Source organism: Bubalus kerabau, chromosome 3, assembly GCF_029407905.1.
Source record: "Bubalus kerabau isolate K-KA32 ecotype Philippines breed swamp buffalo chromosome 3, PCC_UOA_SB_1v2, whole genome shotgun sequence".
Lineage (NCBI taxonomy): Eukaryota > Metazoa > Chordata > Mammalia > Artiodactyla > Bovidae > Bubalus > Bubalus kerabau.
Window position 1 is genome coordinate 387,497 of NC_073626.1, and position 23,118 is coordinate 410,614.

At 44.4% G+C, this 23,118-nt stretch overlaps 1 protein-coding gene across 7 annotated transcripts in view; it reads right to left on the reverse strand.

Moving 5' to 3' along the window:
• The window catches only part of EXOC2 (exocyst complex component 2), a 126,626-nt gene extending 104,505 nt beyond the window's left edge, over positions 1–22,121 (reverse strand). For 3 of the 7 annotated variants that reach the window (XM_055570444.1, XM_055570443.1, XM_055570442.1), the window contains exon 1: positions 21,738–22,120. The gene's annotated coding sequence lies outside the window, so the exon portion shown is untranslated. Of the gene's footprint in view, positions 1–21,737 lie in introns of all 7 variants that reach the window. The other 4 variants (XM_055570446.1, XM_055570445.1, XM_055570449.1 and 1 more) reach the window with 4 other exon arrangements.
• Between the last annotated feature and the right edge of the window lie 997 nt (positions 22,122–23,118).

Below are 23,118 nucleotides of genomic sequence, written 5' to 3' on the forward strand. Positions count from 1 at the left end.
CAAGATGCCATGAAAAGGAATCAATCCAAGAATGAAAGCTCTTGAAACATTCAAAAGAGGCAAAAGAAACAAGATTTATATTGTCCTGTTACTGTAGGAACTGTTGGTTTAAGCAAAGTGGTAATAACGCTGCAAATAGGCAGGTGTGTTTCTGGGAAAAGGAGGGAGTTTTAAATTTCATCCAGAAGTGACCATCAGGATACTGGCAGATTAGCCACGGAGTCCAGAAACATGGAGGTGGTGCTGGCAGAGAGCTCAGCGAGTCTGGTGTGGGGGGGATATTAAGGAGGTGACGGGCCTTTGCCCCTGGGTTCTGGTGAGAGATGCAAAGTCCAGGGAGTGTCTTCACTTTCCACAGCCCTAGTACCATTCGTACGTGCTCCTCAGGACAGCCCAGTATCAGGGCTGCCAAACCAGAAAGAGCAACCCTGTGAGTAGAGGGCTGGGGTTCGGAGCCAGGTGCCATCAGCTTGTCTCCTCTGGAAAAATCGAGGAAGCTGGAGACTGGGTTCAGTCACGCCTGTGTGACTCATCTAACATGACTAAAACAGCAAACAGCAGCAGCAAGAGGGGTAGGGCCAGAGCACGTTACTGTTCATCCAATAAACCAAATATGGAACCCAAGGCTATCTCGAACTCCCCTCCCTCCCCATCGCACCCCGTGAATCAAACCGTCAGAATCCCCCTGCAGAGTGCTGGTCGACTGCTTCTCTCCCTGGATGCCAAAGCCAGCCCCTACCTGGTCACTCTGTCCCTACTGGCCCTCCCCTGCATCTACCCTCAGCAAACACCAGAATCAATTCTCCAATTGGTTAGACCTCCAATTACAGGTCTAATCATCACTCCTGAGTCAAAAACAGCCTCCATGACACCCACTGCTCAGTGGTCTCCAGTGCCCACAACACCCTCAGCACTTATTAAAACCTGATGCAATCAGACTTGTCTACCCTACCTGGCATCCTCATCCTCTCCGTCATCCATCTGACACTAACTACACGAGCCCACTCACTTCTTATGAACTACTGAGTTCTTTTATGTCTTCCTGATTTCATTTACCTTATTTCAACTAAATGGAATGTCTTTCCAAGTTTGTTAAATCCTTACTGATATTTCAAAGTCAAGCTTAAATGTTACTGTCCCGCTGTAACATCTACCGACTACGCCAATTATCTCGCTGTTCTCACTGTTCACTGAACCCAGGGTAGGCAAGGTGCGTGGGGAAGCTGGAAGAAAACTCGAGAGGCTGTAGGTACTGCAGACACGTTTATCCTCTCCTGACTGGTGCAGCAGCCATAACGTAGCCACAAGGGATTTTCAGGTGGAGCTTACATGCTTACAGAACAAAAGTAGCCCGTGGTCCAGCGTACATGCACAGTGCTATGAGTGATCTCTGCTGCTGCGTAACCATGCATTTACGAAACGAGGGGTGAGAGCAAGGGCTGTGGGGTGACAGAGCCTGACCACCGCCCTCTTGGCTGCCTGGCTCTCTCCCTCAGGTCACTTTCTCTAAGAAGTCTCCTGAATCTCTCCTTCCACAACACTTCATCCTGCTGTGAAACAGAACTGAAATTAAAATACCTCTAGACTCAAAAAAAAAAAAAAAAGGCAAGCATGTGTGTGCATACACACACACACACAACAAAAACAACTAGGACAGACAATTTAGTTTACTCCCAAATTTCTAAATCCATTTTGAAGGCATTTACAGAGGATCATAATCTTACTTTTGACATCCTCAAAGTTTGTCCAAGAAAAACAAAGTGGTGTCTGGTAATAACAGGTAATTATCTGGGCCACAATGGACAGTCATGAATCACAAGCACAAAATCTATTTTCTTATTTATGACTGAAAAAGTACAGCTCTACTCCAGACACACACATCAAAGGCAGCTGAAAATCCAGTGTTCATTACATTGGTTCATATTCAAAAACTAAATGGCATTCCCTTACCATGAAGCATCATCTACATATCTTCAAGCATGGACAACATTACCTCAGGAGGATCAGTAAGCCATTTAAACTACAAATATAAGAGTATCGGCTTTCCACATTCCAACATCCACAATCCACATGACAGTACCCACCCACAAGGTATGCACTCCGTAATTATCTACGGAATGAATCCTGGAAGATGTCTCTTTTCAACCCACCTCCAGTTAGAAGCATCTTGCATTACAGATAATGTTTTAATATTTAAAGTCAGAAATACATGAAATATATTACTATCATTCTCAAGAAAGACTCTGAGCCTCAAGCACACAGAATTTGGTTTGCGCGCATTTCCGTTCATAACTCCGCTAATCAACACGGACACTTTGAAGGGAGACCCTCACCTACAGTTGTCATTACGTGCCGACGGATCCTCCTCACAAGACTTTACAAACGCGATAAAGCAACAGTCTGAAATTCTGTCTTAAGATCTTTCTTATATAAATACACTGAACAGAGGTTAACAAAAGTCTGACTTTGCTGTCATAAGCCTCCTTTTTTAATTAAAACAATATCCAGCCTTTACAATATACAGGCATATAAGAGTGAAAGAGGTAAGGAATAAAAAGTGAACCTATCTAAAATTACACACCACAAGCTAATTTTATCTTTTGAAAGCAGAATGACAGAGGCAGGAGGTAAAGGAGCTATTATTACTCAAGTAAGGAAAATTAATACAGATACAGAATAAGCCATTTTTAAGGCAATATCCTTACCCAAGCACACTAATAATAGAGGGTTCAGTGATACAAATAGACAGATGATAAAGGCCGACAGCACTGGAGCAGAACTTCACACACACACACGGGCATGGGCAGAGGAGCCGCAGCTCATTACACACTGGCTCTTAGCCTTAGCTCCACACTTAAAGCCTGTTAGGTACCGATCAGGGCTATAGGTTTGCTAAAAAGGAATCAAACAAAAATCTGCTGTGTTGCTAAACAGCATGTAGTTTCTAAACATCCTTAGTTTCACAATTCATGCCAAATTAACAAGGGTATTTTTGAAGGAAAGCTTTCATCTACAGTGGTCATTAAGTGCCTAGAAAGAAAATAACCCCATTTAAAATCACACCAAAAGAATAAAATACTTAGGATAAAACTTAACCGAGGAGGTGAAAAGCCAATACTCTGAAAACCATAAAGCATCCATGAAGGAAATTGAAGATGATACAAAGAAATGGAAAGATATCCCATGTTCACGGACTGAATGAAATAATTTTATCAAAATGTCTGCACTACCCACAGCAATACACAGATTTAAAGCCATTCATATCAAATTCCTATCCATGACATTTTTCACAGAACTAGAACAAACAATCCTAAAATGTGTATGGAACCACAGAAGACTCCATATAGCCAAAGCACTCTTGAGAAAGCAGAGATGGAGGAATCGCGATCCAACTTGAGACGTACTACAAAGTGATAATACTGGCATAAAAACAGATACACAATCAACAGAACAGAATGCCCAGAAATATACAGTTATTCGTGACACAGGAGGCAAGACTACACAATGAGGGAAACTGCCACTTCAGTAAATGGTATTGAGAAAACCGGACAGCCACATGCAAACAAACAAATCACATTTTCTCACACCACGAACAGAAATTCAAAAGGGATTAAAGACCTATATGTAAGAAAACACAAGAACTGCACTCTTTCACATTGATTTTAGCAGTGTTTTTTGTCTCTGTCTTCTCAGCAAGGGAAACGAAAGCAAAAATAAATACACAGAGCTACATCAAACCAAAAACCTCTGGCACAGCAAAGGAAACATCATCAAAAGTGTAACCAACTGAACATAAGATGTTTGCAAATAATACGGCTAATACGGGTTAATATACAAAATACATTCATACAACTCAATAGCAAACAAACAACCTGAATAAAAACTGGGGAGAGGACTCAAACAGGCATTTTCCCAAAGAAGACACCCAGAGGTGAAGAGGCACGTGGAAAGACGCTCAGCATCACCAATCGAAGTGCAAATCAAAGCCACAACAAGCTGTCACCTCACATCTGTCAAAATGGCTACCCTCAAACAGAGGAGAAGTAAGCGTTGGCCAGGGTGTGAGGAACCCTCTCGTGCTGGGTTGGTGGGAGTGTAAGTTGGGGCTGCCACTACGGAAAACAGTACAGAGGTTCCTCAAAAAAAAAAACTAAAAATAACTACCATATGATTCAGAAAGTCCACTCTGGGTATATATCTGAAGTAAACAAAAACAGTAATTCAAAAAGATACACGCACCTTGCCAAAGTTTATGGCAGCTTTATTTACAATAGCCAAGATATGGAAACAATCCAAGTGTCCATCAACAGAAGAACAGATATACATGATGCGGGGTGTGTGGGTGTGTGTAGATATACACACACGTACACACACAGATACACACACATTCACACACAATGGAACACTACTCAGCTATTACGCAGAATAAAGTCTGCCATTTGCAACAATATGGATGGACCCACAGGGTATCATGCTTAGTGAAAAAAGTCAGACAAACAAAGACAAATACTGTATCTTTTCACTTATATGTGCGTGCTAAGGTACTTTAGTAGTGTCCGACTCTTTACGACCCCACGGACTATAGTCCACCAGGCTCCTCTGTCCATGGGATTCTCCAGGCAAGAATACTGGAGTGGGCTGCCATGCCCTTTTCCAGGTATCTTCCCAACCCAGGAATCAAACCCACATCTCTTATGTCTTCTGTACTGGCACACGAGTTCTTTACCAGTCTTGCCACCTGGGAAACCCTGACTTATAAATAGGATTTAACAAAGAAAGCAAATAAATGAAAACAACAAAACAGAAACACACTCACAGATACAGACATCAAGCCAGTGGTTACCAGCGGTGAGGGCGGGATGGGATGAGTCTTATCAGGGATGGGGAGGAGGAGGTACAACTACTACATATAAATCACAAGGACGCAACGTACAGAACAGGAAATACAGAACTACTTTATAATAATGTTACATGCAGTACAATCTATAAATATTGAATCACCATGTTGCACACCCGAAACTAATACAATCAGTTCGGTTCAGCTCAGTCGTGTCCAGCTCTTTGCGACCCCATGGCCTGCAGCACGCCAGGCCTCCCTGTCCTTCATCAACTCCGGAGTTTACTCAAACTCATGTCCATTGAGTCGGTGATGCCATCCAGCCATCTCATCCTCTGTCGTTCCCTCTCCTCCCACCTTCAATCTTTCCCAGCATCAGGGTCTTTTCAAATGAATCAGTTCTTCACATCAGGTGGCCAAAGTATTAGTTTCAGCTTCAGCATCAATCCTTTCAATGAATATTCAGGACTGATTTCCTTGAGAATGGACTGATTCAATCTCCTTGCATTCCAAGGGACTCTCAAGAGTCTTCTCCAACACCACAGTTCAAAAGCATCAGTTCTTCAGTGCTCAGCTTTCTTCACAATCCAACTCACGTCCATACATGACTACTGGAAAAACCATAGCTTTGACCAGACGGACCTTTGCTGGCAGAGTAACGTCTCTGCCTTTTAATAAGCTGTCTAGGTTGGTCATAACTTTTCTTCCAAGAAGCAAGCATCTTTTAATTTAATGGCTACAGTCACCATCTGCAATGATTTTGGAGCCCCCCAAAATAAAGTCTCTCACTGTTTCCATATCGATTTGCCGTGAAGTGATGGGACTGGATGCCATGATCTTTGTTTTCTGAATGGGGAACTTTAAGTCACCTTTTTCACACTCCTCTTTCACTTTCATCAAGAGGCTCTTTAGTCCTTCTTGGCTTTCTGCCATAGGGGTGGTGTCATCTGCATATCTGAGGTTATTGATATTTCTCCTGGCAATCTTGATTCCAGCTTGTGCTTCACCTAGCCCAGAGTTTTTCATGATGTACTCTGCATGTATGTTAAATAAGCAGGGTGATCATGTACAGCCTAAACATACTCCTTTCCCTATTTGGAACCAGTCTGTTGTTCCATGTCCAGTTCTAACTGTTGCTTCCTGACCTGCATACAGGTTTCTCAAGAGGCAGCTAATACAAGAGTATAAGTCAGTTATTTGTTGCTGTTTAGTTGCCGAGTCATGTCTGACTCTTTTGTGACCCCATGGACTGTAGCCTGCCAGGCTCCTCTATTCTTGCCTGGGATTTCCCAGGAAAGAATATTGGAGTGGTCTGCCATTTCCTTCTCCAGGGGATCTTCCCAACCTGTGTCTCCTGCGTCAGGAGGCAGGTTCTTTACCACTGAGCCACCAGGGAAGCCCAAGTCAATTATATTTAACTTAAAAAATTTGAAAAATTTAAAAAGCAATAATTCTGACATGTCTCCAGACTCATGTTAATTTACCAAGAAGTTTTCAACTACCTGAACCTGAATGGGAATAAACAGGACTAAGAGGACCCTTATGGGAATTAGACAGACAATTCTCTCATTTCTTTTTATGTTGGTATGTCGTTAATGTGTTTACACTGAAAAAAACATACACTTAAAGAGGGATTTTTTTTTTTCAGTAATGGAATTAAAAAGTCACTATATCTTATGAATTGCTGGTCTAGTTTTTAGTGAATTATATTTAGTGGAACAATAAAAACTACATTGAAACATTTCTGGATATAAGGAAGCACTATAATACTACATTCTGTCAATGATTTATTCTGTAGATACAATGAAAGTTAGAACCTAAGTGTTTTCTTGCTTCTCAGCACTGTTTCTCTAAAATAAAGAACTGGAAGAAGCTGAAATAAATTCTAAACTTGATGCCTTTTTTTTTTTTTAATGTGAGGTACTGGTTTACCACAGAGTTATCATTTTGTGGCAAATAAATTCCTTCCTACCTATAAGAACAAAGGACATCACACAAGGACAATAAGGGTATCTTCAAAAAGGTTTCAGATAGTCATTTAAATTTTATCTTTTTAGGTAATAGATCACATGGTAATCTAGATATATTTTAATAAACCAAAAATACTCCAAGCTATAGGTCTCTGAATGAAGCTTTGATAGAACAACCTCAAAAACTGAATATCTATTAATAGTGTGGAGATCTGGGCTCTAAGCTGGGCTCTGGCACCGACAACTGAAAGCCCTTGGTTACCTCCATGTGCCATCAAACAGTTTTCTCATCTGTATATAAGGTGGTTGGATGAGATTACTCTTAAGGTCACTTTTTAGCTCTTGATTCTATGAAAGTCTTACTAATTAGGACAAAGGTTTTAAATTCAATTACTAATGTAAGACTATAGAAACTGGCCTTCCTAGCTTTTAACAATTAAACTATAATAAAAGCATGTTGTTATTCATTTAAAACTTCTTGTACTTATTATAAAACATTTCTATATATCAGAAGATTCTGAATTTTTAAGATCTTATATTTCAATGTTAGGGTATTTGATAGCCTAATTATCCCTTTCATTTCTGAAAGTTATATTACAAAGAATCCAAAGTTATCTTTGCAATATAACTTTACTGTCTAGGCTGCAGAGCTTTTACAGATACTTCTAGAAATAAATTATTAAGGTAAACACTATAACGGGCTCCCTGGGGGCCCAGGCAGTAGAGAACCCACCTGCTGCTGCAGGACTCATAAGAGACACGAGACGCAGGTACAATCCCTGGGTTGGGGAGATTCCCTGGAGAAAGAAGCAACAATTCACTCCAGTATTCTTGCCTGGAGAATTCCAGGAACAGAGGAGCCTAGCAGGCTACAGTCCACGGGGTCGCAAAAGAGTAGGACACAACTCAGCAACTGAACAACAGCAACAAACCGTAATAACAGCTACCACAGACTAAAATATGCAATTATTCATTTTTAAAGACAAACCACAGGTTTTTTTCATTTCCCCAGTTTCATTAAAGAAGAAACAGAGAAAGAGATGAACAGAGAGAGGGAAGGAAGAAGGGGGGATGTATCATTTAGGTAAAAAGAGAGAATTTAACTATAGCGTAGAAATTCTCATTTAATTAATAAACCAAAGGAAAATGTGGAAAAGATACTAGAAACAAGCATGATATGTCATTTCTGTGTGATGGTACAATAAAAAAAAAAATACAGATCTTATAATTTTCTGTGTTAAAGATCTGTTTTGCATTTTTTACCTTTCATTTAAGGTCTATAAAAATGCCCACAAGGTCAAGGAATTTTAAAGCATTAAAAGTAGTTTTTAAAACAATCTTCACAAACAGCTTTGAAAATATTCACCAAGCACTTGAGTATAACTCAGGAATCAGAAAGTAAACAGCTTCACAAAGCTTACACTTTAACTCTGAAATGATTGTGCATTATTAATTTTAAGACACTACTTTTGAAAACAACAGTTTAATTGTCCTATATTACAACCTGCAGAGAATTAGAATCTATTCAAAACCAAAACAGACTGCAGGAGCCAGACTTCATGGGACTTGCCTAGGTCTTGTGTTTCTGTGTTCTTTTCAAAACACCAGGAAAGGAATTCAGAAATCAGCAAGTAAAATAAATTAACAAAGTATTTTATCACCAAATCTAGTAGGAAATTATTCATTACTGATGGAAATAGAGTTGTGGGAATTTACTGAGTATGCAAAAATAAAGGCTGCCAAGTTAGTGTTTATTGCCTAAGTTATTAACAAATAAACATTCAAAGTCAAAGAATACGAACCTCCCCTCTTCACAAGATTTTAACTCACTGTACTAGCCTTTTATGATCTCTTCTTCCTCTTCTTAAACTAATAAAGCAATAAGAATTATTTTCTAAATAGAATACTGGAATACCATGGGGAAAACAAGGGAATTTGGTTTACATAAATTACCCATAAAAACGTCTTGGTCCACATCAACTTGACTGTTTCTTTGAATCCCTGTGTGAATAAGCAGCGCTGGGCCCCAGCTCTGCCCACCGTGAGCCAACACCAGCTTTGGGGTGCCCTGGAGCCTGCACCCAGCCCTGTCAGCCACAGGCCCCACCCACCGGTGGGCTGGCATCAGCTCAAGGACCCCCAGGACCCTGCAGAAGATACTCAGGAACCTGCTCTACCCACCAGGGAACCCACTGGGCCCAGTCTCCGCCCAGGTCTGTAAATACAAATCTACACTAGTTTCAGGCTCCTCAGTATTCCACTGTATGGATACATCATCAAAATGGCATTCAGATGGCTTCTGATTTTTTGTTATTAAACCATAACAATGAACACTTGACCACAAAAGATTTTTGCACATTTACCCAGCTATTAATATTTCCTTTTAAAACATTCAAAGAGGGATTGCTGCCAAAGGGTGTGACATGAATACCAAACTGGCCTGCACACTATCAGTACACCCTCTCACCAGCAATGGTGGGCGTCAGCAACCCGTCTAACCTGCAGCTATCTGACAGGCAAAACACAAGCGGCAGTTTCAACTTACACTGTGTGTGATCCCATTTCCATCACCTTTGCACCTTTTTATTAGGCTTAATTCCCTTAATTATAAAACCTCTAATGAGAATGTTCACTCTCTGTCTACATTGTCCAAATCTTACCAGTTATTACTGTTTTTTCACATTGCTTATGGTGCCCTTGAGGGCTTCCCAGGTGGTGCAGCAATAAAGAATCCACCTGCCAAGCAGGAGACGCAGGTTCAATCAATCCCTAGGTCAAGAAGATCCCCTGGAGAAGGGAATGGCAACCCACTCCAGTATTCTTGCCTGGGAAATCCCATGGACAGAGGAGCTACAGACAGTCCATGAGGCTGAAACAGAGTCAGGTATGACTTGGCAACTAAACAATAACAACAGTGCTCTCCGCCCTCCAGAAACTTTTAGTCTTTTAACAGCAAGCCTACTGACCTTTTCTTTGCTACTCTACAGTCACGCATTCAAAGTCAAGTCCTCGTATTTTAACGCTGTTTTACCTTTAGATTATTTAACTCATTTGGAATCCATTTTAGAGTACTGAGAATAGCTGGCTGACCACAATACCATCTCACCAAATAACCCAGTTTCCTCCATTGACCTGAAATGCCACTTTTATCACTGACAGAAGTTCTCATTTTGAGTCTGTTTCTGGACCGTCTTTCATCCTACTGATCTAATTTGCACCGATGACATAATTTTACATTAGAATCAATTGTCTGACAGTATGATTAATCTTTAACAAGTTATCTTAGCCAGAGCACACAGATACTGGTCCAGATGAACTCTAAAATATTTTATTTCATTGTAAAACTAATCCTACTAGGATTCGGATGGGAAGTATCACCACCCTGAAACACTTTATTATTTTTTTCGTCTGTGTCTACTGACTCAAGTTCCAGTAGAGAAGGGGTTTTGTCTGCCCCATATACTGCTGTACACCCAGAATGCAGAACAGAGTGTCATACAATGAATGCTTAACACATACTTGTTAAATGAACAAATGTATCAATTACACAGAATTTCTGGGTAATTTCAGAACAGTTAAAATATCTACAACATTGAATCTTCCCACATACTCATTTCTTTTAATGACTCAGTTCAGTTCAGTTCAGTTGCTCAGTCATGTCCAACTCTTCTCGACCCCATGAATCGCAGCACGCCAGGCCTCCCTGTCCATCACCAACTCCCGGAGTTCACTCAGACTCACGTCCATCGAGTCAGTGATGCCATCCAGCCATCTCATCCTCTGTCGTCCCCTTCTCCTCCTGCCCCCAATCCCTCCCAGCATCAGAGTCTTTTCCAATGAGTCAACTCTTCGCATGAGGTGGCCAAAGTACTGGAGTTTCAGCTTCAGCATCATTCCTCCCAAAGAAATCCCAGGGCTGATCTTCAGAATGGACTGGTTGGATCTCCTTGCAGTCCAAGGGACTCTCAAGAGTCTTGTCCGACACCACAGTTCAAAAGCATCAATTCTTCGGCGCTCAGCCTTCTTCACAGTCCAACTCTCACATCCATACACGACCAAAGGAAAAACCACTGGCCTATAAAACCATCTCATTCTAGTACCATGGTGGGTATAATTATTGGGTGTGATTTGGGTATTATTTGGGTATGATTATTTCCTTCATGATCATGAAAGTGAAAGTCGCTCATTTGTGTCCAACTGTTTGTAATCCCATGGACTACACAGTCCTTGGAATTCTCCAAGCCAGAATACTGGAGTGGGTAGCCTTTCCCTTCTCCAGGGGATCTTCCCAACCCAGGGATCGAACCCAGGTCTCCCACATTGAAGGCAGAGGCAGATTCTTTACCAGTTGAGCCAAAAGGGAAGCCCTAACCCTAACCATGATTCTGGGTCTGTGGTTTATAAACCTGAATGATTCTGGGTCTACAGTTTATAAATCTTAGGACAATTTTAGTGTATTTTTCAGAAAGTCAGTTATTTTGTTCTGATTTGCAAGTTGACTATCACACTACTTTCTCCCAGAGCCATGGTTCTACTGTGTTCTTCATTGCCTTGAGCATCTGCAAACGTCTCTTCATGGCTCGACTCATCAAGACTTTGTTTTAATGACCTTTTATAACAGTCCTGATGTAAGCTATACATTCCATCTTCTTTTTCAGGAGCAACGTTACTAATTCATTTCTGACAACTTCAACGTGTGTTAATTCCTCTTCCCTGTATTTTATTTTGCTTTTCTATCTGTCTGGACTGAACACTTAGTTAATTTGTTCTAATACAATATAATTCTCATTCTTGATGCCCCGCAGGTAAGGATGTTTTTCCTCTGGCTTACTTCAAGATGTTCTCTTTGTGATTCTCTGCGGTTTGAATGTAACATGGTCAAATGCAGATTTTCTAGCACTGATCCTGCCTGGTCTTCTCCAAGCTTCCTGGATTTGCAGATTGTTTAATATTGGAAGAGTCTCAGTCACTATTGGTTTCATGTCGTTCCACAGAGAGGCCCTCATGCAAAGGAGACTCACCCATCTGCTACCTAGACCCCGCCCTCCATGTTCATCCCTCTACCCCTCCACCCCGTCCCCTAAACTGTATGCTGAATAAGAAAACAACAACAACAAAAATCCTTTAAAGTGGTTTCTAACAGTAGTTCCTTATGAGGTCACAGCGAGAAACGGGCCAACAGTAGCTGGATATAATCCACAGTGGTTTTCTGTTTTGGTCACAAGATCCCTTAAACTCTTTTTTAAAAAAGAGAGGGGTTACCCCCCAAAGGGTCTTTGGTTTATGTAAGTGATAGCAATTAATATTTACTTTATTAGAAATCAAAACCTGTAGGATGCTTCAGGGCTTCCCAGGTGTTGCCAGTGGTAAAGAATCTGCCTGCCAGTGCAGAAAACTAAGAGATGTGGGTTCAGTCCCTAGGTTGGGAAGATCCCCTGGAGAAGGAAATGGCAAGCCGTTCCAGTGTTCCTGCCTGGAGAATCCCATGGACAGAGGAGCCTGGCGGGCTACAGTCCATGGGTTGCAGAGCGTTGGACATAACAGAGCACACACACAACACAGGATGCTTCAGAGGCTTTTCTACTTCTAGTGTGGAAAGCTGAAAAAGCTCATAATGTCTACACTCTAACTCCCTTTCTTTAAGCTAAGTGATTGGTCCAACTTTGCCAACAAAGGTCCGTCTAATCAGAGCTATGGTTTTACCAGTAGTCATGTACAGATGTGACAGTTGGACTATACAGAAAGCTGAGCGCTGAAGAATTGATGCTTTTGAACTGTGGGGTTGGAGAAGACTCTTGAGAGTCTCTTCGACTGCAAGGAGATCCAACCGGTCTATCCTGAAGGAAATCAGTCCTGACTATCCATTGGAAGGACTGATGCTGAAGGTGAAACTCCAATACTTTGGCCACCTGATGTGAAGAACTGACTCACTGGAAAAGACCCTGATGCTGGGAAAGATTGAAGGCAGGAGGAGAAGGGGATGACAGAGGATGAGATGGCTGGATGGCATCACCGACTCAATGGACATGAGTTTGAGTAAACTCCGGAGTTGGTGATGGACAGGGAGGTCTGGCGTGCTGCAGGCCATGGGGTCGCAGAGTAAGACAAGACTGAGCAACTGAACTGAACTGAACTGATTGGCTTCAAAGTGATGCCACGAATTAGCTGATAGGGTGATACTCTAAATGTTCTGAAAAGAATGCAAGACCAAGAGAACATTTAAACAAAGTGGTTAAAAAAAAAAAAGACATAGGTAGGCATATGCGTGCACGAGCACACACACACACACACACACACACACACACACATATTTAGCTAAATATTTGTCATTTCAGAATACTTACCGCCAGAAACCTTTTCTATAAATTTTAAATTATATATATTTTTTATATATACATATTACATGTACTTATATATTGTAACTTTTATAATACATGTATTTAGCAACTAAATACATAAACTTAGCAACTAAACAACCAAAAATACCTATACACACATATATATGGATGTAGGTGTATACACACACACACATAACACAATACACAAAGCTTCCATGGGATAGCTTGCTGACCAGATGTTTAGAGAAGCTGCAGCCTGCATAGCAAGCGACCTTCCTGGACAAGACCCTATTGTGAAGAAAGAGCAAAACCTGCCCAGCTGGCAGCAGCTCAGCACAGAGAGCCTTGAGTTACTAGGGAAGCCCCAGAGAGCCTCCAGGAACAGGTAAGCCTGGTCCTGACCTTGGAGGCCTGGGACCCCCCAAGAGTGACACCCGGCAAGCACCACTGTCCCTCCTGGCCCCTGGGGCCACAGCCAACCTGCAGGTCCAGATGCAGGAAACAGGCCGGCCACCTCAGCCAGCTGTGTTTGAAGAGTATCAGCTTCCTCAAAGTGGGCCTAGAAAGTCCTAGAAAAGTGCCCCAAAGCTGGCAAGAAGTGACTGACTCTTGTTTCCTGCAATCAATTGAACGGAAATTCAACCTCTAAGCTAGTAATTTATATGAGCACTTTCAACTTTTGCAAATAAAAAAATATAATTCCTTTTTAATAAAATTAATAATTAGATAATCTATACACTGGTAAATATGTTACTATATAGTTTATATATATATATTGATTTTTAGAATGTACAGAAAAGGTTTAGCGTTCTAAAATGCTGAACAGTTTGATTAGTAATGGTAAGACATTAGAGATTAGCTTGTCCACAGTCACAGGTAGAGAGCAGCAGAGTTGAGATTCAAAACCAGGCCTCAGGGCCACGATATTCGATTCTTTGTGTGATTTTTTTAAATTTTTATCATGGAAATTTTAAACATACGTAAAAGAACAGAGCCCAGCATAAGGAACCTCCCCGTTTCCATTTTGTCCATTTTCAACCACATCTCCTCCTCAACATGTGTTTACGCTGTTTTCAGTGAGCACTTTAAAGCAAATCCCAGGTACCCCGTCTTACCCATAAACACTTCAGTGTGTGACTCTGTAAAGGGATACGCTAACTGTGCTTAAGAATTTCTGGGAGCATCAGGTTATCACTATCACCACAAACACAGAACCCCTCAAAAAAGGACACAAAGAGGAAATACAGGATTGCAGCACTTAAAAAAAAAAAGCTTCTGACATAGCTAACTTCTAAAATCTTCTGATTGTGGCGCAGATGGTAAAGAATCTGCCTGCAATACGGAGACTTGGGTTAGATCCCGGGGTTGGAAAGATCCCCTAGAGAAGGCAATGACTACCTGCTCCAGTATTCTGGCCAAGAGAATCCCACGGATTGTGTAGTCCATGGGATCACAAACAGTAGGACACGACTGAGAGCCTTTCATTTTGAAGGCCAGGATGGAAAGCAGCAAGCAAGGGATAGGAGGGAGGCTTTTCCTCTCAGATCATTTACCGAAGCTCAGGGTTAACATCAGCAGGAAAAGCAGAACAACCAGCCACCTATATGAGCTCCTCTGGCAAGTGTCAGTGGCCTAGCCTTTTCTTCCTAACAGGCACTGGCAGCACTAACTCCATCCCAGCAAGACTGCTGGGAAGAGGAAGAAGTCAAAAGTGGAAAACACAATACCACCAACAGTCTACCTGTGCTCACTTAAATCACAAGACACTTAACCTTCTCTGCGAGAATGTTCAGGAATGATTGGGAAATGCAATCGAGAAACTATTGCTCAATTATTTACAATGAAAAAATTAGGGGAAAAAGATATTGTCCTAAATGTATATTACTGCATAAAAACAAAGTTTCATTTGTCCCATGGTGACATGGGCTCAGCACAAGTACTTCCATATGGGGCCTGTTGTCCCTTTTTTTTTTTTGATAGTCTTGACTTGTCAGATCTTTACTACGTAGTCTTGACTTGTGGAATCTTTACTATGAATAGGTCAATATGACTGTTAACATATAACTACAGTAAATGGGTATGCCAAAATCACTGTAGATTTTCAAAAAAGGTCAAGGAATCAACTGTCAGTTTAAATTGGTCACTTTTATTGAAATTGTTAAACATGACAGAATGTCACTTAACTCCCAGATTCCTTTACATGAGCAGAGCTGGATTAATTTGACCCAAATTTTACATAATACCTTTCCTAATTTCTAAAAATGCATCAACTTCGTCACTTATCTTAAAACTTCTGCTTTAACTGCCTAGCTCTACCTCAAAAGAAACTTCCCCAAGGCCACAAATCTTGACACAGTGAAAGCAAAATCCCGCCGCACTCGGCAGCGCCATCATTTCTGAGCCTGGGGATCAAACGGGGAGACGCCTCCGGAGGAGGCTGCAGCCCAGCTGCGAAGGATGAAGCTGAGGCAGCGGAGCCGGCTTAGGAGGAGCTCTGGGCTCAGTTCCGGCATCTGAAGCAACGTAAACAGTCGTGCTCCCTCCCATCCAGCCTGTTAGCAGCCTCTCGGCTGAGGGAGACCACACACTCGGACCACACAGCGCCAGCTCAACTCGCACGCAACGTCCACCAGCTGTCACTGGGGGGGACGGGCGGAGGGGAGGGGCCGTCCACCCGCGTCACTCCGGAGGGAGGGAGGGGAGAGGGGAGACGGCCGGGGGCGGGGCGCAGCCGCCCAAGTGCGGTTTCCTGAGAAAACAAGCCGCCGGGCCCGGGGTGGCCTTGACCTGCACTCCCCCAACCAATTTAGTAGCTGATGAAGGATTAACAAAGCATCCATTTAACATCAATTAACCTCCTGTCCATCACAGGTCAAAAGAGAAAATTACCATTATAAAAGCCTTTCATTAAGATAAAGACAGATACGTTTTCTTATAATCTATAATAAATACTTAAATAGGGGCACATTCTTTTAGATTTATATTACCGTTGATTTTAACCTGCCTTCCTCTTTTCCTTTAATGAAGCACACAACACGAATGTGAAGTGTTTCTGCAACAGAGGTCAGAAAACTTTAATTCTGAATTTTTTCCGTATTTCACTGTGGCACAATCTTTAATTTTCCAAAAGACTTACTGGTACAATAAAAGACAGTAAATGGTTTTTTACATAACTTCAGACTAAATATACATAGAAAAAAATAACACGTAGTGGCAGTAGGGGAGAAAAAGCAGAAAATCTAAGCCCAAAAATAGGATTAAAAGGATTTAAATCAATTTTAAAGGATTAAAGCACTTTCTTTTAACTATTTAGTATGGAAGAATTTTTATCTAAGTGCAGGAAAGAAATGTGAACGAAACAAGGGATCAGGTGACCTTTCCCAGTCAGGTGCTGAAACAGAGAAGAGGGCAGGCACAAACTGTAGAAGAAAGGCCACTGCTGAGGACACGACATAAACATCTGTCCCATCACTTCATGGCAAAGACATGGGGAAACAAATGGAAATAGTGACAGATTTCATTTTCATGGACTCCAAAATCACTGCAGACAGTGACTGCACCCATGAAATTAAAAGATGCCTGATTCTTGTCAGAAAAACTATGAAAAACCTAGACAGTGCTTTAAAAAGCAAAGACATCACTTTGCAGACAAAAGTCCACATACTCAAAGCTATGGTTTTTCCAGAAGTCCTATATGGATGTGAGAATTGGACCATGAAGAAGGCTGAGTGCTGAAGAACTGACGCTTTTGAACTGTGAAGTTGGAGAAGACTCTTTAGAGGACAGCAAGGAGATCAAACCAGTTAATCATAAAGGAAATAAACCCTGAATATTCATTGGAAGGACTGATGTTGAAGCTCCAATAATTTGGCCACCTAATGCAAAGAGCTAACTCACTGGAAAAGACCCTGATGCTGGAAAAGATTGAGGGCAGGAGGAGAAGGGGATGACAGAGGATGAGATAGTTGGATGGTATCACCGACTCAATGGACATGAGTTTGAGTACACTCTGAGAGATGGTGAAGGACAGGGAGGGCTGGCATGTTGGAGTCCATCGGGTTGCAAAGAGTCGGACACAACTGAGTGACTGAACAACAATAATGCAACAAAAGTTAACATCATACACCCCCTGCCTAATCACAGCCCTTTACAAGCGGATAATGTCCTAAACAACTCACAGAAGTGAAACTAAAGGCCAACCTTGCCAAAAACGGGCCATTGGCAAGAGGCACAGGGCCAGCTCTTCAGGGATGCAGGACTCCTGAGAGCTACCCTGCGGCAGGCACACTCTAGGTTGGGCCAAGGACCTACACTGTGCAGTTTACATTCTAACAAAGATCCAGGCTTCCTGAGTCCCACGGTCCACCGTCCTTTCCATACTGGCACCAAGCTGTAAGTGGGAAAGAGCAAGCAGAAGGAACCACTAACACCAAAACCAAAACTTAATGCAAAATGTATAGTCCACACCAGTCTTAAATGCCACAAACAGTATTAAAGGAACTCAGCAGTGGCCACAGGACTGGAAAAGGTCAGTGTTTTCATTCTGATCCCAAAGAAAGGCAATGCCAAAGAATGCTCAAACTACCGCACAATTGCACTCATCTCACACACTAGTAAAGTAATGCTCAAAATTCTCCAAGCCAGGCTTCAGCAATATGTGAACCGTGAACTTCCAGATGTTCAAGCTGGTTTTACAAAAGGCAGAGGAACCAGAGATCAAATTGCCAACATCCGCTGGATCATGGAAAAAGCAAGACAGTTCCAGAAAAACATCTATTTCTGCTTTATTGACTATGCCAAAGCCTTTGACTGTGTGGATCACAATAAACTGTGGAAAATTCTGAAAGAGATGGGAATACCAGACCACCTGACCTGCCTCTTGAGAAACCTGTATGCAGGTCAGGAAGCAACAGTTAGAACTGGACATGGAACAACAGACTGGTTCCAAATAGGAAAAGGAGTACGTCAAGGCTGTATATTGTCACCCTGCTTATTTAACTTATATGCAGAGTACATCATGAGAAACGCTGGACTGGAAGAAACACAAGCTGGAATCAAGATTGCCGGGAGAAATATCAATAACCTCAGATATGCAGATGACACCACCCTTATAGCAGAAAGTGAAGAGGAACTAAAGAGCCTCTTGATCAAAGTGAAAGTGGAGAGTGAAAAAGTTGGCTTAAAGCTCAACATTCAGAAAATGAAGATCATGGCATCCAGTCCCATCACTTCAAGGGAAATAGATGGGGATACAGTGGAAACAGTGTCAGACTTTATTTTGGGGGGCTCCAAAATCACTGCAGATGGTGACTGCAGCCATGAAATTAAAAGATGCTTACTCCTTGGAAGAAAAGTTATGTCCAACCTAGATAGTATATTCAAAATCAGAGACATTACTTTGCCCACAAAGGTCTGTCTAGTCAAGGCTATGGTTTTTCCTGTGGTCATGTATGGATGTGAGAGTTGGACTGTGAAGAAGGCTGAGCGCCGAAGAATTGATGCTTTTGAACTGTGGTGTTGGACAAGACTCTTGAGAGTCCCTTGGACTGCAAGGAGATCCAACCAGTCCATTCTGAAGGAGATCAGCCCTGGGATTTCTTTGGAAGGAATGATGCTGAAGCTGAAACTCCAGTACTTTGGCCACCTCATGCGAAGAGTTGACTCATTGGAAAAGACTCTGATGCTGGGAGGGATTAGGGGCAAGAGGAGAAGGGGACGACAGAGGATGAGATGGCTGGATGGCATCACTGACTCGATGGACGTGAGTCTCAGTGAACTCCGGGAGTTGGTGATGGACAGGGAGGCCTGGCGTGCTGCGATTCATGGGGTTGCAAAGAGTCGGACACGACTGAACCACTGAACTGAATGAAGCTTTTGAACAAACGCAGTACAATTTTCCAGGGAAAAAAACAACAATACACAAACAGCCTTATTAAGTCAGTTCCAAACTCCTCTGCCTGAACTCCAGGCATTCCATAATCTAAAATGCACTCACATCTGAGCCCTGGGCCTCTGTTCCTAGTAAGCCAGCCAGACATTCACGTGCCTTCTCTCCAGAGGGCCACATTCTCCCCCTTTAGGGTCCGATTTCCATGCTGCTGCTGCTGCTAAGTTGCTTCAGTCGTGTCCGACTCTGTGTGACTCCATAGACGGCAGCCCACCAGACTCCCCCGTCCCTGGGATTCTCCAGGCAAGAACACTGGAGTGGGTTACCATTTCCTTCTCCATCGCATGAAAGTGAAAAGTGAAAGTGAAGTCGCTCAGTCGAGTCCGACTCTTAGCGACCTCATGGACTGCAGCCTACCAGGCTCCTCCATCCATGGGATTTTCCAGGCAAGAGTACTGGAGTGGGGTGCCACTGCCTTCTCCACTGATTTCCATGAAGCCTTCCCAATTCCTCCAACCCCAAAACATCCTCTCCCCTCTCCGAATTCCTACTGTATTTACACTGAATATTGCAGCTTAGTTCTTGGCTATTTAATGGAGAAGACAAAAATATCCCCTTCTGAATCCAGACCACTTTTATTTCTAACATGTGTCAGACATACGTTAAAATTGGGAGACACAAAAATGACTGAGACTAATCCCTGTCTGGCAAGAGCTTCTTCTTTTGACAGACATGTAAATAGCTACAACCCCTAAGATAACACAGGACAAGTGCTAAGTGGTTACAGGATCCACTGATTTGGAAACTTTCAAAGCAGGAAACTCTGAGATAATCTAGTTTTCTATATTCTCAGGAACAAGGAAACTGAGGCCCCAAAAGACTGCTAAACAGCTCAGCCCACACTACAAAGCAGGGAGTGGCAGCACATGGGCCTGGAGGTGGAGCTTCAACTGGGAACTTCCCAGACTGCAGTCTAAGGGTGCCTGCAGGTGTGTCCACAGCTCCAAGGTGTGCAATTTCTCCACAGTCACTGTAAGTTTGTGTGTTTGTATCAATATTTCTTTTAAGCTAACATAACAGTGTGGAAAATCACGTGACTGTAACGCAATACTTCCACCACGCGGTCTTACCAGGGGACCATGCACTCCAGGGGACCCAGGAACACCTTTCTGGGAATCTGAGAACAAGCAAGGCCCTAGCACACTGCTCACCAGAGTTACCAGCGTTACTTCCCATTCCAGTCCATCTAAATCCTAAATTTAGGCCAATCTAAAATTGGCCTAAAACTCACCTACTCAGCAAACATGTAAGCTCCACTCTGTGGAGGTGCTGATCTAGGAATCCTGGCTAGATGAGATGAGTAGACTAGAGAAAGGGTGAAAAGTAATGGAGACACTACCTGTACAAGCAGCACTGCCCACATGGCCTAAGGATGCCAGGCCTGACACTAGAAATTGTTCTATATGTATTCAAGGACTGCCTGTGCAAAAATGTTAAGTACTAATTTCATTTCCCACTAGGTTTATCCATAACAGGCTCTCAAATTTTCATGGAATGAATGTAAATTTAACTTGTCAGGTTAATATCTTTTAGAGAGGTAATTTTCAAAATGATACTCGGTTTAGGAAATTAAATACCTGAAAAGATCATTTTCTGAAACTTCCAAGCATTGTTCCATGTTACACTGGGGGATTCTCTGTTTAAAACCACAAAATTTTTACTTAACCAGACAGAAAAGAAGATTTCAGTACTAAGCACACATCACCCTCTTTCTATTGTCTCCCTTTGGGTCAGCAACTTTTAACACAGAGGTCCCCCTTAGGAAGCTTTCTGCTTCCAATCCCAGTGCCCTAACACCAAGCCTGCCTAGAAAATAATCAAAATATTACTATGCATTGGAAAAGGAATCCACACAACCTCGGCTAGAATTAGCTTTTCAAAACAGTACACCCAAATGAACTCGCTAAGATTTTTTAATATTTTTAAAAAATTTTTCCTTATAAGTTTACTCAGACTGGGAAAAAAAAAATAAAGACGTTTTCTCACACATATTAGTAGGAGCAGTCTTCAGCGATGTAAGAAAAGCTTACTTCCATTCAAAGACAGCTGTTTCTTAGGAGAGTACACAAGAGTTCGGGCCCCAGGGCCTCACTGCAGGCTGTCACTGGCCGACAGACGCGATTTCAGGCTACTCACACAAGCATTCTGAGCTTCCGTCTCCCAGTCTGTAAAGCCCGGACGACACCGTCAACCCAGAGAAACACCGACGGGCACCGAGTAAGTCTCGGTATAGCTCTCCAGTGACGCAGCCGAAGGAAACAAGCAAAACCTGCCTCTGGGATTCGCTCTTCACCAATAAATACTCCAGCTTTACAGAGTGACAGGTAAGCAGGTGCGCCAAGGGGCAGGAGAGGCCAACTGCAACCCATTCCCTAGCGTCAGCCCGCTCCAGGGGTGCTAGCAGAGAGGAGGGGCCGGACTCCGGGACGCCCGCAGCTGCCCAGGAAGCTGGGCCGGGGCTCCAGGACCCTCTCGGTTCCCTGGTAGGCAGGGCTGGGGCTCCGGGACGCCCGCAGCTGCACTCCAACAGTCCGGGCTGCAGAGCGACTCGGGCCTGACGGCGGGTGCCGGCGCCCCGCCCGCCGCCCGCCGCCCGCCGCCCGCGCCCCCGGCAGCCTCTCCAAGGCCTTGGCCCCCACACCTACCTGCAGGCCCGCACGGACAGGGCCCCGCGCCGAGGCGGCCAGCGGCCCGCACCCTCGCTTCCGCCGTCGCAGCGCCGAGGGCGTCGATCGGCCGCGCGACCGAGCGTCGAGAGCCCGATGACCGGGCCTCAGGGGCGGGGCGGGGGCAGGAGTTGGGAGACGGGTGGGAGCCGAGGGCCCGGCCGCGACCCCGGTCCCTCAGAAGCCACGACTGACCCGCGTCTGGGCAGCAGCGACACGCAGCCCGCGAGGGCGCGGTGCTAGCGGCCAGCAGCCCTGAGCGCGGACACTCGGACTCGGCCGCCGGCCGGGACACGGAACGGCCCTTGCGGGCCCGGCCAGAGGAAACCGGCTGCCTGACAGGGAGCAGCGGCCGCGGGCCGGCCGGAAATGACGCGCCGCCCCGGAGGCGGCGGGACCGGAAGGGACCGTGCTCTTCCGGCCGCCAGGCTTGGCGCGCGTCCAGGGCTGAGGTTTGGCGGGGCAGGCCGGGGCTTCCGCCGCTGCCTGCCCGGCCCTTCTCTCCACGCGGTTGTGCGGTCACTCCAGCGGGTGCCCCAGCAGATGGGCCCGGGTGTTGGCCCGGGCGCTGGGGGTGTCGCGGTGCTGACCGCGGTAGAACGGTGCGCTGCGTCCGCCCCGCGGTGCAGCCGGGGGACCGGGCCTCCCTTCCCGGAGGTCAGGCAGCAGCTGGTGGCTGGCGGTTTCCTCAGAGCCGGATACGGGCTCGGGTTCGGGTTAGTCTCCCGTGACGGCAGGGCTCGAGCAGGCGCTGAGCGTCGCTCATGGTGTCTGCTGTATTATCCCATCTGCTGGTGGCACCTGGGACAGGCCTTTCAGAGGGAAAGCGCTGTGACAGAGGGGCCGGCGTCGCAGGACGCACTGCCCTGCCCCGCATCGCGCACCAAGAAGCCGCCATCCCCCTGGGATGGTAGAACGGCCTCAAGGGCACGGCTGTGGCTCCGGCCGGGAACAGCGTCTTGCAGCGCTGGGTGCAGTGCTGTGGGCCGCAAGGACTCCTGTGACCCTCATACCACACTGGTGCTGTGTCTCCAGTAGAGGCCTGGCTTCCGCGGCAGGGAAGGATGCTCTGCCAGGGCGTACGAAGGTCCCCTCAATCCTAAGACCTCTCCTCTGGGCTCCTCATACAGGCGACAGAGAAATGACCCTTCTAATTAGGGGGAAATCGGGGCAGGGAGGGATACTTCTGGACTCAGGGTGCTTCCTGGGCATCTTTTCTGTGCCTGGTGATTCCAGCAAGTGGGTAAAGCAGTACCCCTGGCCTGGCAGACATGGCAACAGGAGCTCAGACCCCACAAGGACAAAGGTCTGGTCTCATCGTCAAGCAAGCAGCCTAGGCTGGCTGGTGGAGAGTGAGGGA